At 44.5% G+C, this 9,829-nt stretch overlaps 1 non-coding gene across 1 annotated transcript; it reads left to right on the top strand.

Moving 5' to 3' along the window:
• Window positions 1–5,050: 5,050 nt before the first annotated feature.
• On the top strand, window positions 5,051–5,122 carry TRNAR-UCU. The gene has a single exon. It is a non-coding gene; the product is annotated as a tRNA-Arg (tRNA).
• The last annotated feature ends 4,707 nt before the right edge of the window (window positions 5,123–9,829 follow it).

Here is a 9,829-nt window from a genome sequence, read left to right on the forward strand (position 1 = left end):
AGCTGTTGGGCAATTTTACACCGCTACATTCTCTGCAGTATCTTAATTCTTGCAGTAAAACCCCAGCCTGAGCTCTTTGTCTCTAGTAAATTTGGGCCTAGCCTTGCTATATAAAATTGTCTTGCTACTGTTGAGTTTTACACTACTGTGCTATCTACATACAGTCTCTTAATTCGTGTATACATGTCTGTACTCTTCTTCTTATAAATTTCCTCCAATTCCCTCTCAATAAAAATGTCCTGCTGCTTGCCAATGTTACACTGCTGTATCATCTGCGGTCTCTTAATTCTTAATGAGGACTTCAAAGAGGAAGTAAACCCTGATGGGTGTTACTTCCTCTTTGTTTCCCTGCAAAGGTAAAGCATAATGGGCTACTATGCATCGCAAAGTAGCCCATTATGTGACACTTACCTGCAGGAGAAGACCGCAATGTCCCCGTCTTCCTCGCTGGCAGCGAGCGTCCATTCTTCACCCCTCTTTACTCCGGCTTTGTGACTGTCCGGAGTTGCGTTATGTCATTCCCACGCATGCGCGCGGGAGCTGCAAGTCATGAAAAGACCCAAGCTAGAAACGGCACAGCGTGCACTTTCTAACTCAGGCACATGCACAGAAGAAATCACTGTATGGTGATTTGTAAATATCTCTTAAACCGTGTAGGTTTATGAGATATTTCCAGCGCCTACAGGTAAGCCTTAATCTAGGCTTACCTGTAGGTGAAAGTAATAAGTAAGGGTTTACAACCAATTTAACCACTTGCCGGCCGCCGCATGCCGATATACGTCGGCAGAATGGCACGGGCAGGCAAATGGGCGTACCTGTACGTCCCTTTAAATTTTTGCCTCGTGAGAGCGCCCCAGGGTCCAGGGAACTCCATGTTCCTGGGCGGCCCGTGATTGCGGTCGGCAAAGGCAGAACAGGGGGGTGCCTTTGTAAACAAGGCATTCCCCTGTACTGCCTAGTGACATATTGTCCCTGGCATTGGAATTTTGAACTTTTCTCTGTATAATTGGATGTTGTATAAAAATATATATAATGTAGGTTAAAGTGCTAAACCTGATTCTTCTTTTTTTATTGCAGATGTATGCAGTATTTACTGCAGAGACAGCTCACAAGGCAGAACTGCCCTTGTGAGAGAGACAGAATATGAACGCTACATTGAGGCTCCACCAGCATGTGACATTCATGTGGAGGCTCCACCAGCATGTGACATTCACGTGGAGGCTCCACCAGCATGTGACTTTCACACAGAGACTTCACCAGCTTGTGATGTTCACACAGAGACTTTACCAGCATGTGACATTCACACAGAGGCTCCACCAGCATGTGACGTTCACACAGAGGCTCCACCAGCATGTGACGTTCACACAGAGGCTCCACCAGCATGTGACATTCACACAGAGGATCCACCAGCATGTGACGTTCACACGGAGACTTCACCAGCATGTGACGTTCACACAGAGACTTCACCAGCATGTGAGGTTGACATGGAGACTCCACCAGCATGTGACGTTGACACAGAGACTCCACCAGCATGTGACCTTGACACAGAGACTCCACCAGCATGTATAGTTGACACAGAGACTCCACCAGCATGTGTAGTTCACATTGAGACTTCACCAGCATGTGAAGATCACACAGAGACTTCACCAGCATGTGACGTTCACAGAGACTTCACCAGCATGTGACATTCACACGGAGACTTCACCAGCATGTGATGACGCTCACACAGAGACTTCACCAGCATGTGATGTTTACATGGAGACTTCACCAGCATGTGAGGTTCACACAAAGACTTCACCAGCATGTGAGGTTCACACAGAGACTCCACCAGCATGTGTCGTTGACATGAAGACTCCACTAACATGTGTAGTTCACACAGAGACTCCACCAACATGTGACGTTCACATGGAGACACCACCTGAATGTCACATTTATGTTGAGACTCCAGCACAATGTGACATACATGTTGGGAACCCACCAAAAAAACAGGGCAACCATAGGAATATCTTCTCCCATGAAGATGAGGTCAAGCTTACAGAAAAGGATAGGCAGATCCTGGTAGTAGGGGATTCTGTTATTAGAGGGACAGAGAGGGCAATCTGTCAGATTGACGGTGATCGACGAACAGTATATTGTTTCCCGAATGCACAAGTTCGGGACATTGCAGACTGGATGGACGGATTGTTGGATGCAGCTGGGGAGGACCCAGCTGTCATGGTACATATTGGAACCAACGACAACATTAGAAGAAAATGGAGGGCCCTACAAAATGATTTCAGGGACTTAGGAACTATATTGAAGAAAAGAACCTCCAAGGCAGCATTTCCAGAAATACTGCCTGTACCTCGATCCACACCGAGGAGGCAGCAGGAGCTTAGGGAGCTTAGCAAGTGGCTGAAGAACTGGTGCAGGAAGGAGGGGTTTGGCTTCATGGAGACCTGGACTGACTTTTAAATTGGTTACTTGTTTTACAGCAGGGATGGACTGCACTTAAATGAACAGGGTTCAGCTCTGTTGGGAAAGAAAATAGTTGGGAATTTCTTTAAATCAACCACGTGTCATTCACATCAAGACTCCTTCAGTGTGCAATGACTCTGTTGAGACTCAGGCAGAATGTAACTTTCCCACTAAGACTCCAGCAGATTATGGCATTACCACTGAGACTGAGACTGAGACTCTGGCAGAATGTGACATTCACGAGTCTTCTACAGAATGTGACGCTCACAATGAGTCACCTCCAGAATGTGACGTTCACAATGAGTCTCCTCCAGAATGCAATGTTCACAATAAGACCCATACAGAATGTGACATTCACTAGACTACTCCAGAATGTGACATTCACAACCAGTCTCCTCCAGAATGTGATGTTCATAATGAGACCCCTCAAGAATGTGACATTCACAATGAGACTACTCCAGAATTTCATGATCACAATGAGTCTCCTCCAAAATGTGATGTTCACAATGAGACCCCTCCAGAAAGTGACATTCACGTAAAGAATTCACCAGCTTTCACACAGAGACTCCACCAGCATGTGACGAAGATGGGGGCAAGGTTACCAGAAAGAATAGGCACATACTAGTGGTAGGGGATTCAGTTATTGGAAGAATACAGAGGGCAATCTGTCACAAAGACCATTATCACCAAACAGTATGTTGTTTACCGGGCGCTCAGGTTCGGAACATTGCAGAATGCATGGACAGGTTATTGGATGGCGCCGGAGAGTACCCAGCTGTTATGGTATATATCGGTACCAATGACAAAGTTAGAGAAAGATGGAGTGCCCTACAAAATGATTTCAGGGACTTGGGGGCCACATTGAAGAAAAGATCCCCCAAGGCAATATTTTCTGAAATACTGCCTGTACCTCAAGCCACACCACAGAGACAGCAAGAGCTTATGGTACTTAACAAGTGGCTGAGAAACTGGTGCAGGGAGGAGGGGTTTGGCTTCATGGCGAACTGGGCTGACTTTTCAGGCCGTTACCATCTTTATAGTAGTGACGGATTGCACTTAAATGGGAGGGGTGCAGCTTTCTTGGGATTCAAGATGGCCAAAATGTTGGAAGAAAATGTAAACTAGGTGATGAGAAGAGGACGATTTGATAGTGAATATGAGGGAGAGGATCATCATTTAAAGTCATCATGACAGGAATCCACTACGTCATTAATCTCTTAAAAGATTCTCATAAGCATCTTCTGAATCACCAACTATCAATTTAGTTGGACAAACAAGACAATTGACTGTTCCTAGAAGAAGACTCAACAAAAAGTTTGAGGAACCCTCCCAGGGGCCAGGTACGGCTGTATCAACACAGGTCCCTACACTGGTCACAGCTGCCACTCCAGTAACCGCATGATCTTCCCATCAGTTCTCTATGTCCCTTTCTGCAGCTTCTGAATCACAAACTATCAATGTAGCTGGACAAACAAGACAATTGGCTGTTCCTAGAAGAAGACTCAACAAAAAGTCTGAGGAACCCTCCCAGGACCAGGTACGCCTGTACCAACACAGGTCCCTACATTGGTGGCGGCTGCCACTCCAGTTACCAGAGGGTCTTCCCATCAGCCTTCTATTTACCTTTATGCAGCTTCTGCAGAAGCTTTAAGGTTCGACAATACATTGCCCAAACATAATCACCTGTAAATAAAGTGTCTGAGATGTTGGTGGTAAACAGCCTGCTAGGCCCGAGGGGAACCAAACCAAGCCCTCCAAAAGCTGCCTCATATTCAAAAGTTGCCAAGAGTGTAAATGTAGACATTAAGCTTTAAGGTTAATCAAAAATATAACACTCTAAAGGGAAAGGTAGAACAAAGGGGGAGTATGGAAGAGGGAGAGAGGGAGGAAAGGGGGAAGAAGGGAAGGTTGGAGGAAGGAGGGGGTGAGGGTTTGGGGGAACCCCTACACCCCTTCCTTATCCACAACCTTCCATCCCCCTACTTTCCTCCCTCTCTGCCTCTTCCATACTCCCCCTCCCTTTGTTCTATCTTTCCCTGGTGCGTTCGGGGCTGTGCACCAGCACCCACACAGATGTCACATTGGGTACAGTCACTGCACCCCAGTTGACAGCAATGGGACTGCCTACACGGGATGCTGAGAACACCTGTGCATTCCCATTCCGGTAAACATGGCCCTCCCATGGGGTACGGATTAATACCCCCCTTGTGAATGAGGCCTATGGGTGAATGGAATATTTAGCTCCATTGTGTTGCTAATTTGGGGACCACTGTACCCCTCTTTATTGTTATTTGGGTGTGTTTTATTATAGGAGTGTTATAGATTGTAGTTTAGGATAAGTTTGGATTTCTTCTGAAGGCACTTTGAGTGAACATAAGTGATTTACCCCGCTCAGCGGGGGCGAACCTTAGAGAACAGAGGCCCTAAATGGGCAGCACAGAGGCTTAGTGGTTACCATTGCAGCACTGGGGTTCTTGTTTCAGATTCTGACCAGGACACTATCTGCATGGAGTTTGCATGTTCTCCCTGTGCTTGCGTGGGTTTCCTCCGGGTACTCCGGTTTGCTCCCACACTACAAAGACATGCTACTTTTGCGTTGGTGGTGCAGTGGTAAGCATAGCTGCCTTCTAAGCAGCTGACCCGTGTTCGATTCCCGGCCAACGCCATCTCCAATACTTGGAGTCCTCAGAGATAAAAGCGCTATACAAGGTCAATGCAGAGTATATATTAGCGGTGGAATAAAGAATATAGAGAATGTGTGGAATGTTTGAGGAAGAAAATGTTCCCCCAGAATCTACAGAAGGAGAACCCAGCAACTGATAGAAGATGCTTAGATTTGGCTGTGATCACACCTAGGCATTCCGGATCGTTGGCGGAATTACTGCAATTTCCCGAAATTGCTGCAAAATGTGTGACACGCTTGTGATCCCGTTACTTTCAATGGCACCCCAACCATGGGACAATATTGTCACCTGACAAATCACACAAACAAAATGACGGGACACCTGTTTCCCAAATGCAGTCCTGCGATTTGTCATGCGACAATCGCAGCAAAATCACGCCTCGATTGGGGTGCTTTTGAAAGTAAGGGGATCGCATACTCCACCCAGCGGGAATATTACATCCCCTCAACTGTCTAAATTTACATTAAAGTTTCAAATACAAAAATCCTTCATTGCTGCAGACCTCAGCACACACCATGTGTGATGTAACCACTTATAGACCACAAGAGGGCAAATAGGAGAAAGGTGTATTACTATAAGGCCCCATACACACGACCGAACATGTCTGCTGAAACTGGTCCGCGGACCAGTTTCAGCAGACATGTTCGGTCGTGTGTAGGCCCGAGCGGACAGGATTCCAGCGTTCATTTGCCCGCCGGGCCTTTTTCCAGCAAATATTTCCAAACTTGTTTAGAAACAGCCCGCTGGAATCCTGTCCGCTCGGACATGTTCAGTCGTCTGTACAGACCTACCGTACATGTCCGAGCGCCCGCCATCCCTCGCATACGTCGAATGACTTCGACACATGCGTGGAAGCATTGAACTGGCAGGGCCGCCCACGTCGCCGCGTCATCGTCGCCGTGATGGCGCGGCCACGCCCCGCGTATTGTTTACGCGCGGATTTCTGTATGATGGTGAGTACAGCCATCATACAGAAATCCCCGGGCAGATATGTACGGTGAAAACGGTCCGGCAGACCGGTTTCATCGTACATGTTTGCTCGTCTGTACGAGCCATCACAGGAAATACATAAACTAGGACGTTCGTGAGGGTTGCCTGATAATAACCTTGTGGTTTAGATCGACTTTAAAGCAGTGTTCCAGACGCAAAATTTAAAGTCAGCAGCTACAAACAATGTAGCTGCTGACTTTTAATAAGGACACTTACCTCTCCGGGGAGCCTGCGATGTCGCCCCCCAGGCCGATCTGTCCATTGAATAAATTGCAGGCACTGCCATTTCAACTAAGGGAAACTGGCAGTGGAGTCTTCAGGCTTCACTTCCGGTTTCCTACTGTGCATACATGAGTCACGCGGCGCTTTCTGAATGACCCCGTCATCTTCTGGGACACAACCAGGTCCCAGAAGGCAGCGGGGAGAAGAGGAAATGATGCCCTGGGATGCGGTGAGCTAGGATGGAAGTACACTCAGTAATTCAGAAAAGGTAAGTAAGAAAAAAAATGTAAATAAAATAATTATCCAAAATGGAGTGATGGAAGGGTGGTCTTTCTTTAAGATAAAGTAGTAAAAGTGGGTGGAACTCCGCTTTGAGAAATAAGCCTAAATACAGTATTTCTTTAAATCAAGTTTTATTTCCAATAGGCACCTGTTTATATATTATTTTCACAGTCAAGATGATAACATACAAATAAATATATTATCTGCGTAGAGCACCGTTAGCTTTTTATGAAGTTTGCAATTTACTTTTATGGACTAAATAGAAATAGATACAAGTTCACAATTGTAGACAAACCTGTTTTCTATCCTTGAGAATGAATGTGATTTGAGCTTAAAGCGGGAGTTCACCCGAAAATGTTTTTTTAACCTTAGATTAATGCTTATTTTGTCAAGGGGAATCGGGTAGTTTTTTTAAAATCTAAGCAGTACTTACCGTTTTAGAGAGCGATCTTCTCCGCCGCTTCCGGGTATGGTATGATTGACAGTCTTCCGACAGGCTTCCGACGGTCGCATACATCGTGTCACGAGTAGCCGAAAGAAGCCGAACGTCGGTGCGGCTCTATACGGTGCGCACCGGCGTTCGGCTACTTTCAGAAAATCGTGACGAGATGTATGCGACCATCGGAAGCCTGTCGGAAGACTGTCAATCAAATAGGAACGCCCAGTCCCGCAGCCCATACCCGGAAGCGGTGGAGAAGATCGCTCTCTAAAACGGTAAGTACTGCTTAGATTTAAAAAAAAACTACCAGATTCCCCTTGACAAAATGAGCATCAATCTAAGGTTAAAAATTAACTTTTCGGGTGAACCTCCACTTTAAGTAAGAAAATAGAGCTACAACTCAATATATACTTGGCCTTAAGGCATCAATGATCCCACAGTCGACCTTAGTGTTTCTATGACTGCCAGCAACCACGGTTATCACTCTCCTTTTTGGGCCAAGTCAAGTATCTAGTGTCCTTTTCCATCTCGTGTTCCTTTAGATGCAAATTAATTCCCTCTCCTCATTTCCTCCATAATTCATTGGTTGTGCAGTGTAGCCTTCCATCCCCTACAGAGCTTTTATTCCCTCTTGCCGCTTCCCTTTCTTCTCACTTCTTTCTTCCGCTCCATGGTTTACTTTCTACTGTTATGGTACACTGGGGACGCAATTAGCATTTTGCTGAACAAGGCTGGGGGAGCTTTGTCACTACATCATGGGCAACATTCGAGGCATATAGCGCAACTTTTTCCGGGGTCTGCATTGTCTCCTGATCTGATTTCCTCCTGCCCTCTTGTTTTTACTGTTCAAACCATTAAAAAAAATTCCAATAAGTATTGTTTGTATCTAAATAAGCATATAACATAGCTCTGGTATTGAAGTTTGAAAACAAATACAAAAAACATAATAAAGAAATCAGAATAATTGTTCTGGTGTGTTGTCATTCTACACTCTTTAAATGCCATAGTCTGCATCAGAAGGCAAGTTGTATGCCCACTCTTAGGGAAATTTTTATTAATGCAGCTACTTCTCAGATCAGCCGTCTACATGTGCATTTTGCATGCAAATAATTCTTAGCATTCATTTTTTAGGGTCTGCTTTGCAACCAGAGGGACAGTTTTAGCTTTGAGTGATCATGCAGCAAAATAGTGACCATCTGCTTCTTTTTCCTGTGCCACAACTGCAAAAACCTACCTAATGTAGAGATGTTTATTAGAAAGTTTTCATTTTTTACAACACAGCATGGCTTAAAGTGTTACTAAACTCGCAACAGTAAAATCAGTCTGTATATGCAGTAAAGCATGCTTGTTATACTTACTGTGGAATCCAACAAATGAATCCACCACCTTGTGTAAAAAGGCTGTTTAATCCTGTCTTCTCTGATTCTCCTCTTCTTCTTCCACTGTCCCCAATCAATCTCCTGATAGTGTGTACTGTATTGCTCAAGAGTTTTTTTTTTCTTGGGAGGGTGCATGTGATCAGCACAGGGCTAATCAGCACTGTCCAGACTAAGGTCCACGTGTCTTGCAGCCTCATAGGACAGTCAGAGGAGAATGAAAACTCCTCCTACAAGCTTTAACCAGACACTCATAGTCATAAGACTGCTATATACTGCGGATGAGAAAATGTATTTAGCAGTTTATATTTAATCAAATAATTGCATTTCCATGTTCTGTGTACAGTGGGAGACCAGATATAGTGAATGGAGGGTCCTGGGTTTAGTAACACTTTAACTTTGTCTATTAAACTGATTCTAAAGTTTACTGATTCTACACACTTATAATAAAACAGAGAATCGTCAGCGAGACCGGGAGTTCATATGCTTATAACGCTGACAATTCTCTGTTTTATTGTAAGTGTGATTTTTATGTTCAATAAATCCCCCATTTTTTAACCTACTGCACTATGAAGTGCTCCTTTCTCTCCTCTATCTTATTGTGAGCTGATGTGAGGAGGCTGACCATGTTTGGAGCTTTGGATCTATCATCTGTGGATTATTGGATCTCATCAGGAACTTGTGTGTGTAAGGCTGCTGTGCATGTGAAATCAGGAGCTGGGACGGCAATGAGAAGAGAGCAGTAACCAGTCCTAAAGAGATATTGCAGCAAGGCTTTTATTTTAAGGCTATTAAGGTGAGGGGCTGGGGGAAACTGTTTTTAGCACCTTCACTGGAATAAAAAAAGCACCTGCACTCTTTAATCACTGTGATCCTGTGAAGATTGCCTGCTTGCACTTTTGGAGTTTATTGCACATCAGTATGAAATATGAAATTTTTTAAAGACTTTATTTTGTATCAGACTTTTCAACGTTTGCACTTTTATGCAAATTGATTGATGTCAGTTGCACATTTATCTATTTATTTATTTACTTGATTATTATCCACCTATCTTATATGGGTTACTAATTGCCTATTTCACTTTTTTTTTTTTTTCATTTGACCACTTCGCTTATTTTTGCACTGGAATTACTTGCTTTTGATTTGTTTGGACATTTTATTAATTGATCAGTTTTTATCTTATCAATTATCCTTCTGTTCACCCATTTAGTTACATAGTTATTCAGTCAGTGAGCGCCCCCAACCTTCTTCTTTTTAATACCAAACATGTCATACTTCCCTGCCCTGTGCAGTGGATTTGCATAGAACAGCCCTGATCTTCCTCTTCTATGGTCTCTACTTGGTGCTCCTGGCCCCTCCCTCCTGTCGAGTGCCCCCAC

This window comes from Rana temporaria, chromosome 7, assembly GCF_905171775.1.
Source record: "Rana temporaria chromosome 7, aRanTem1.1, whole genome shotgun sequence".
In the NCBI taxonomy this organism is placed as follows: domain Eukaryota; kingdom Metazoa; phylum Chordata; class Amphibia; order Anura; family Ranidae; genus Rana; species Rana temporaria.